This window comes from Dromiciops gliroides, chromosome 1 (genome assembly GCF_019393635.1).
Source record: "Dromiciops gliroides isolate mDroGli1 chromosome 1, mDroGli1.pri, whole genome shotgun sequence".
In the NCBI taxonomy this organism is placed as follows: domain Eukaryota; kingdom Metazoa; phylum Chordata; class Mammalia; order Microbiotheria; family Microbiotheriidae; genus Dromiciops; species Dromiciops gliroides.
The window spans coordinates 106996796-107006256 of NC_057861.1; the positions used below are offsets into that span (position 1 = coordinate 106996796).

The following is a 9461-nucleotide window of genomic DNA, read 5'->3' on the forward strand; positions in this document are numbered from 1 at the left end:
GGTTAAATTTATGTAATTTTCAGAAGGGAAGGTTCAGATCCAGCACTAGTATAATTTTGCTTTCTATTTCCTCTCATAACTCATTTAACTTCTCCCCTAAGAATTTGGATGCTATACTACTTGGTGTATACATGTTTAGTATTGATATTATTTCAATAGCTATCATCCCTTTTAGCAAGATGTAGTTTCCTTCCTTATCTCTCTCTCTTTTTTTTTTTCATCAGTACCAAGTCACTTTATTGGGATGTAAATGGTGGTAGTTTTTTGGAACAGATTATGAAAAGATCAGATAACCAAAATATGCATGCACTGAAAGACAGACAGTTCCCAGGTGTGGGGGAAGCCAGGTGTGTGGCTTAGCTCTCATTGTCACTGTCTCCAAGGGTGTGCTTGTCAAAAAGATATTCTTCCATGCCAGAATTGGGGTCCCCATTTTGCGCAGGTTCATTATGTGATCACCTACATGTTTGACGGACTTTACCTGTTCGTCCAGGTAGTGGGTTTCAATGAAATCACATAAATGGGGGTCATTTTTGTCAGTTGCCAGTTTGAGCAGTTCCAGTAATGACTGACATATTTTTCTAAGTGCAGAGCACACTCCATTGCATTCAGTCCGCTTTCCCAGTCATCGAGGTCTGGTTTCTTGATGTCCTGCAGGAAGATGTGGCCACCACATTGGTTCTGCAGTTTCATGAGTTTCTCAGTGTGCTCCTGCTCCTTGGTCGAAGTAGTAAAACATAGACAGGTAGATGTAGGAGGCATAGAGCTCCAGGTTGATCTGCCGGTTGATGGTGGTCTCAGAGTCCTGGTGGTAGTTCTGTCGCACCTGAGAGGGAGACAAGGTCATCATGGCGGCAGAGATGGTGGAGGCGGCTTAGATGAGGAAGTGGAGGGAGGAGGCAGCTGCGTAACAGTTGCTGCAGCTGAGGCAGATGGCTGCTGCTCTAACGGTGAGACAGAGAAGTGTTGGTTAGTGGAGGTGAAAGTGGAGAGGTGGCTAAGGCAGCTCTGGGCAGGAATTGAGCAGCGGGTTCAGTTCAAGCACAGTTGAAGCAGGAAACCGCAGCGACTCCCCTTCCCTGCGCTTCTGACCCTTCCTTATCTCTTTTAATTAGATCTATTTTTGCTTTTGCTTTGTCTGACATAAGAATTGCTACCCCTGCTTTTTTGACATCAGCTGAAGTATAATATATTTTGCTCCAACCTTTTATCTTTACTCTGTGTGTATATCTCTGCTTCAAATGTGTTTCTTGTAAACAGCATATTGAAGGATTCTGATATTTTTTTGGTGGGGCAATGGGGATAAGTGACTTGCCCAGGGTCACACAGCTAGTAAGTGTCAAGTGTCTGAGGCTGGCTTTGAACTCAGATCCTCTTGAATCCAGGGCCAGTGCTTTATCCACTGTGCCACCTAGCTGCCCCTGGATTCTGCCCTGGATTCTGATTTTTAATCCACTCTGTGATTCACTTCTGTTTTATGGGAGAGTTCATCCCATTCACATTCACAGTTAAAATCATTAACTGTTTATTTCCCTCCATGCTCTTTTCCCCTGATTGTACTTTTCCCCTTCTTTCATCCTATTCCTCTTGACCAGTGTTTTGCTTCTTACCACTGCCTCCCTCAATCTACTCTCCCTTTTATCAGCTGTCCTTTTTCTTGCTCCTTCCCCCCCACTTTTGCCCTCCCTTCTATCAATACCATCCTTTCCCCCCTTCCCCTTTTATTTCCTTAAAAAGTAAGCTAAGGGGCAGCTAGGTGGCGCAGTGAATAAAGCACCAGCCCTGGATTCAGGAGTTCCTGAGTTCAAATCCAGCCTCAGACACTTGACACTTACTAGCTGTGTGACCCTGGGCAAGTCACTTAACCCCCATTGCCCTGCAAAAAAAAAAGTAAGCTAAGTTCCTTTATACAAATGGGAGTGTATTTTATTCCCTCCCTGAACCAAATCTGATGAGAGTAAGGTTGCAACTATACTCACCCCTCCCTTCTTTCCCTCTATTGCAATGAGTTCTTTTTATGCCTCTTCATATGATGTAATTAGCCCCATTCCACCTCTCCCTTCCTCTCCTCCCACTAGTCTTCTTTTATTCTGCCCTTTAAGTTTCTTTATATCATCAATATAATATAAATATATTATATATATCAAAGTTGATTTAATAACAATACCTTAACAGAGATACAGATCCCAAGAGTTAAAAGTATTATCCTCCCTCACAGGGATGCGAGCAGTTTAACATCACTGAACAACCTTCCCTCTCACCCCCCTGTTTACCTCTTTATATTTTTCTTGAGTCTTATATTTGAAGATCAAATTTTCTGTTCAGTTCTGGTCTTTTTCTCAGGAAGCCTTGGAACTGCCATATTTCATTGAATGTCCATCTTGTCTTCAGAAAGAGAATGCTCAGTTTTTCTGGGTAGTTGATTATGGGTTGTACTCCAAGCTCCTTTGCCTTCCTGAATATAATATTCCAAGTCCTGTGATCCTTTAATGTTGAAGCCATCAGGTCCTGTGCGATGCTGACTGTGGCTCCATGATATTTAAATTGTTTCTTTCTGGCTGCTTGGAGTATTTCCTCCTTCACTTGATAATTCTGGACTTTGGATACTATATTCCTTGAGGTTTTTCTTTTGGGGTCTCTTTCAGGAGTTGATTGATGGATTATTTCAATGATGAGATGATCCTATCCTCTGATTCTATAATTTCAGGGTAGTTTTTCTTGATAATTTCTTGGAATATGATGTCTAGACTCTATTTTCTAGATCATGGCTTTCAGGTAGTACAATAATTCTCAGATTATCTCTCCTGGATCTATTTTCCAGGTCAGTTGTTTTTCCAATGAGGTATTTCACATTTTCTTCTTTTTTTTTTTGGTCTTTTGGTTCTGCTAGATAGATCCTTGGTATCTCATGGAGTTATCAGCTTCCATCTGCTCAATTCTAATTTTTAAGGCCTTATTATCCTGAGTAAGATTTTGCACTTATTTTCCCATTTTATTTCATTTTTCTCCTATTTGGCCATTTTTTCCTCTTATTTGACCAATTGTATTTTTTAAGGAATTGTTTTCCTTAGTCAATTTTTGTGCTTCTTTTTGCAGTGTAACTCATTTCTCTCATTTCTTTTTCCATTTTTCTTCTCCCACTCTCATTTGTTTTTTTTTTTTTAAGTGAGGCAATTGGGGTTAAGTGACTTGCCCAGCGTCACACAGCTAGTAAGCATTAAGTGTCTGAGGTCAGATTTGAACTCAGGTACTCCTGAATCCAGGGCTGGTGCTCTATTTACTGCACCACCTAGCTGTCCCTCTCATTTGGTTTTTAAAAGCCTTTTTGAGCTCTTCAAAGAAGGCTTTTTGGTCTTGAGACATCATCTTCCCACCTGAGTCTTTACTTGTAGGCATTTTGACAAACTCATCTGAGTTGGAGTTTTGGTCTTTTTCACCATGGAAATTGTCAATGGTAAGAGTCCTTTATTTGTTTCTTGTTCCTGTTGTAGCCTATTTTTAAACTTATAAAGCTGAAGTCTGCTCCTGGGGCACAGGGTTCACTGTTGCAAGCTTCTTATTGCTCTCAGCTGCCCCACTCTCATCTGTGCCAAGTTGCAGCAGTGACGAGCTGCCCACTGAGCCGACCTGTGCTGAGCTGAGCTGAGCTGCCCACTGAGCCAAGCTTTGCTGAGCTGAGCTGCCAGCTGAGACAAGTAATGCTGAGCAGCCCACCCCTTTCACCCAGGTGAGACTGACCTTTTCTGAAGTCTTCTAAAGTATCTCAAGCAGGAGGATTGTGTCTTTTTTTGTAGGTTCTGTATTTCCAGAATCTGTTTAAAGGCTTGATTTAAAGTTCTTTTTGAGGGAAATATGGGAAAGCTCAGGCAACTTCCTAGCTTCTCTCCTCCATCTTGGCTCTGCCCCTGGAACTCCTTGTTTGAATTTTCTTATACAAAATGACTAATATGGTAATGTTTTATATAATGACATATATATAACCTATATATTATTGCATACCACCTCTTGGAAGGGGAAGGGGAGGGAGGGAAAAAGGGATAGAACTTTAAATAAAACTCAAACTTGAGTTTAAATAAAACTTTAAATAAAATGTTTATTAAAATAAAATAATTAATTGCTGTTGATGGAATTAAATATATAATGCTTTAATAAATAAATAAATGTTCTATTGAGGAAAAAATGTATATTGAGGGCTATGCTAAATTTCAATTGGATAGTGGTAAAACCAAGCTATGATTTTTTTTCCCTATCCAAGGAAATCTCTCCACTGAGTCCATTTTAAGAATACTTGCTCTAAAGTTATCTTCTATCTACTCTCTATATATATCTTGTATCTGTTTTTTACATGTTTTCTCCCCCATTAGTATGTAAGCTCCTTGAGGGCAAGGAATTTTTTTTGTCTTTATATACCCAGCACTTAGCATAGTGACATATAGTAAGTGTTTAATAAATGATTGTTGACTAACTGACTTGCGGAGATGGCTCAGTGAAAAAAAGAATAGAAAGCTTATTCATACTAATAGTCCAAGTAGCTAACTCGGTGTGTTTCCATTTTTAAAAGACGAGGTTTAGGAAGAGCCAAACATATGTAATAGATGGATCTATAATGGTACATTTTAGATAATGGGATACATGTAGGTGGGAGAGACATATGGTGTTGAGTGCAAACTTAATATCCTACCAATCATGCCATAAAAGGCCATCTCTGTTTCCACACTAGTCTAGCCAGGCCAGCCCCATGTTAAGGGTAATCGTTTCTGCAGAAATGCTAATTTTAAAAAATTCAGACATAAGTTGACACTTGAGAGGTTTAGGCAGGTGCTGCTCAGCATGCCATCTCTGCATGTAAATCAGCTCTAACTTCCTTTATTCCATTCATGCTGACTGTTAGGCAACCCATCCAAGCAACTCCTGTAATGTGATATAATTCCGGGCTTCCTCATGGAATCATGACATTTCAGAACTTCAAGGATCTTTGGAAGTCATTTAATTCAGCTATCTACTTACTAGAGACCCACAGAATATTAGGATTGGGACTTCAGAGCCTATCTAAACAAACCTCTACCTGAAGAGGAATCCCCTCAAAAGCACATCTGATATGAGTATTTGGCTGCACTCATTTGTGTAAGACATTTTCAGAGATGAAATATGTAAAATCTCATTACAGATCAGCATTAATAGATAAACATTTGTAATCAATTTTGACTATAAGCAACACTAACTTTGAACACTAACAAAATGTTATCCTTTCCAAAAGATTTACATTCTTCTCTCTCTCTCTCTCTCTCTCTCTCTCTCTCTCTCTCTCTCTCTCTCTCTCTCTCTCTCTCTCTTTTTGTGGGGCAATGGGGGTTAAGTGACTTGCCCAGGTCACACAGCTAGTGTCAAGTGTCTGAGGGCAGATTTTAACTTGGGTCCTCCTGACTCCAGGGCCAGTGCTCTATCCACTGTGCCACCTAGCTGCACCCCACCCCACCCCCATTCTTCTCTTTAATAGACCTATATTACAAAAAGTACTCAATTATTGTTATTGCTATTTTATTTTGAATTTTATCAATAAAAATTTTAAAATGTGAGGAGGAAAAGCACATCTGATAAGTTTCCATCCATTATTTGACACATACTAGCTATGTGGCCTTGGGCAAATCACTTAACCTCTCGGTGCCCTAAGTAAATCTCTGATACTATAGATTACAGAACATTTGTCAATTGGCATTGGTAGGTGATGTTTCCTTACTGAATGTTCCCTACCAATAAATCATAGATACCAACATATTTTGTATTTGCTTACTTCTGTGCATATGTCAGAGGGAAGACTCGAACTCAGATCTCCCAATTCTGAGGCTTTCTTTCTATCTAATGCACTGTGCTATCTCTCAAATATAAAATATATACAAAGTCAGTCAACCTGTTAATTACCATGTATGTCTGTCCAATACACTGTACTATCTCTCAAATATAAAATACAGGGGAAACGAGGTGGTACAGTGGATAAAGCACTGGCCCTGGATTCAGAAGGACCTGAGTTCAAATCTGGACTCAGACACTTGACACTTACTAGCTGTGTGACTCTGGGCAAGTCACTTAACCCTTACTGCCCTACAAAGAAAAAACAAAACAAAGCAAAACAAAAAAACAAAAACAAGAAAACACAAGAAATCAGTCAGGTAGTCAATTAACTCTTATTAAATGCCTACTATGTGCTAGGCACTGTGCTACATACTAGGGATATGAAGAAAGACAAAATACAGTCCTTACCCTTGAGGACCTAAAACTCTAACAGGGAGAAAACATGCAAACAACTATGTCCAATCACACTACATACACACATACACACATACACACACACAGGATGAGTTGTAAATAATAAACAAAGGAAAGGTGCTAGAATTAAGAGATATTGGGGAAGGTTTTCTATAGAAAGTGGGATTTTAACTGGGACTTGAAAAAAGCTGAGGAAATTAGGAAGTGGAGATGAGAGAGAGAAAACATCCCAGGCATGGGTGATAGTCAGTGAAAATGCCTAGTCTAGAGATAATGTCAACAATCTATTAAACCAAAGAGTATATAGTTGGGAGTAACGTGTAAGAAGATTGGGAAGGTTGAGGGCAGGGGTAGGTTATGAAGGACTTTGGAGAAAAGTAATGTCTATCTGCAGGTTAGGGGAAAGGGCACTGGTAATTCAGAGTATCAAAATGGAATTCACTTTGGGAAGAGCTGAGCTTTGAAGAATGGTAGCTTTTCTGCAAGGTAGAGGTGATGAAAGAGTACATTACAGGCATGGGAGATATCTTGTGGCAAGACATAGAAGTGGGAAATGGAATGTTGTACATGAGGGAAAACAAATAAAGTAAGTTTTCTTGAACCAGTCATCTCTCTCCGATCCAATTTTTTAGACATTATTTTATTTCACTCCAAATTCTAGCTCAACAAGATCTTTTGCTGGATTCCAATTTTATCATTCTATATATTACCCAATCCTTCCCAGGTTTGTGCCATCTGTAAATGAAATAACTATTCTATTATGTCTTAATTAAAGTAATTAATATGCAGCCCACTAGGGCAGGTTATGTGCCTGTGGACCATATCCACAAACTTTCAGAGTTGGGGGTAGGGTGGAGATGATGACAGATAAAGAGCTTGCCGTTGAGGGAAAAAAGTCTGAACCAAACATAAAGAGAAAAAATGAGGAAAAGGCATCTACCAAAGGGAAGTTGCTCATTGTCCTCCTGTGGTTACTTGAAAAAAGGTCTGTGATATCTCAGTTGTTTATACTCTGTTATACTCTATAGTCAGAAATCTTGTTCTTTCACCTTTGCTGGCATAAGTGCAGATAAGCAACAGCAAAAGAAGGAAGCTGCTGGATTGAATGGCAGAGATGAGCTCTTTAGATGAGGAAATCAGTACCCAATCCAGGCTGCCATCAGAATCAAGCCACAATCTTTTAGTCTAAGATATATGCCCTTTATCAGTCCTTCTGCTTGGACATTGACTGTACAGGAAGTGTTGCCATGAATGGGAAACACCTAAGAATTGACATTTCTGCAGTTTCTCATGAGAGTGACTGGGAGGTCGAACTCAACTACTGGATTTTTGTATTTCTTACTGAAAGGAGATATGAACCCTGAGCCTGAGGAAAATCATGTGGTGAGGGGAGTACTAGGCTTGTTATCAGTAGGCTTCAGTTTGAATCCTGACTTTGCCATTTACTTCCTGGACCTTTTACACACTTCTTTGAGGGTCTCTTTTGTTCTCTATAAAACAAATGGGTTAGATTAAATGTCCTATAATACTTCTTTCAGCTCTAAGTCTTTAGTTCAAAGAGAGGTCTATTCTGAATGCCTTGAGCTATTATTTTATTTGTCTTATTATTCCACAATTCACTTTGAAATTACAATTTACAATATGTACGTAGCTATGCTATTTAAATTTTGTTTTTAATTTATGGAATAAAACAAGCATTTCCATAACATAGTGTGATTTTACAAAAATATGTTTGCACATGAAACTTCAAATCTATTATGTACAATTTATTATTGCTTTTAAATATATAATAAATTTATTATATATTTTTTTCCTTTTTTTCTTCCTTCCCCCCGCCCCATGGCCACCATTAGACCTAAATATGCATATATGTAAAATCATTTTATGTTTATTACTATCTATTAGTTCTTTCTTTCTTTGGATGAAGTTATCATCTTCTGTCATAGGTACTTTGTAGCTAATTTGGATATTTATAATAGTCAAAATTACTTAATTGCTCAAAGCTATTGTTAAAACTATGTTGATATTACTGTATACAATGTTCTCCTGATTTTGTTCATCTCACTCTTCATTTTTTAGTGCAAGTCTATCCATGTTTTTTCTAAGATCATTGAGCTCGTGCTTTTATAAGTGATATCCACTGAAATGTGGCATGAATGATATGGGAAGAAAGGTCATGATGTGATGGGGTATATCCAAATCAATCATCTTAGATTAACATAAGGAGTGATGCCAATTATGAAGGGGTGGAGCTCAGGAGAGCTGGCTCTCTGCTCACCAAGAGTCCGGGAGAGCTTGGCAATTACCCCAGAGCACCCTCTGCTGTTTGCTGAGAGCAAAGGAGATGGCGATAAACATTGTATTAAGAGTCTGATAGATGAATAGGTCTAAGGACTCTCACCTGGCCATAACTAATTAGATAGATAGATAGATAGATAGACAGACAGACAGACAGACACATATATACATATATACAGAGAGAGAGGGGGAGAGAGAAAGAGAGGTAGGTAGATAGACAGACCTGAATAGAACAGAGTTTACTTAGCCAAAATCTTGGGTTGTGAGCAGAATGCTTTTAAAACTATAAAACACTATATACAGGAGAGTCATTTTGATATTTATTTTATAGTTGAGGAAAGTGAGTCCCAGAGAAGAGAAGTGATAATCCTAGGGCCACAAAACTTGTTCACATCAGCACCAAGATCAGAACTCAGGTCTTCTGACTCTAGGGTTTTTTCTCAACTCATGGCCAAGAGGAAGCTGCTTCCACTTCACAGAGGTAGGGCACAGCTAGGGATTTGGATTCCATAACATAGTTATATAAAGCCTTTTTAGAGTGAGATATACAGTGTAGTCATCATCAGACTGAAAACTGCCTGAAGAAAAAGCAGAATATGGCAGAGGGGAGACATAGACAGGAGGTGTAATAGGGAAGGGAAAAAGTGACTTTCTCAGAATCCCCCAAATGAAGGCCAGCATCCTACACTGAGCCTAGCATTCAGTTTAATTAAATACTACACACGTTTACTTACCGAAGGATCCTGTTTCATTAACATAAACAGATAAGAGAGCAGTGGAGCATGGCAGCCCCTAGGGTTCTGGGAAGAATCTGTTTTGAATTTTTTACATCAATCAAGTGATTCATATACATGGCATCTTCAGCTGGTGGCTTGTTGAATGGAGTCTGGTGGGCTTTC

General features: G+C 39.0%; 1 pseudogene; it reads right to left on the minus strand.

Annotated features, from left to right (window-relative positions):
* Positions 1-477: 477 nt before the first annotated feature.
* On the minus strand, positions 478-850 carry LOC122746273 (annotated as a pseudogene).
* Positions 851-9461: the final 8611 nt, after the last annotated feature.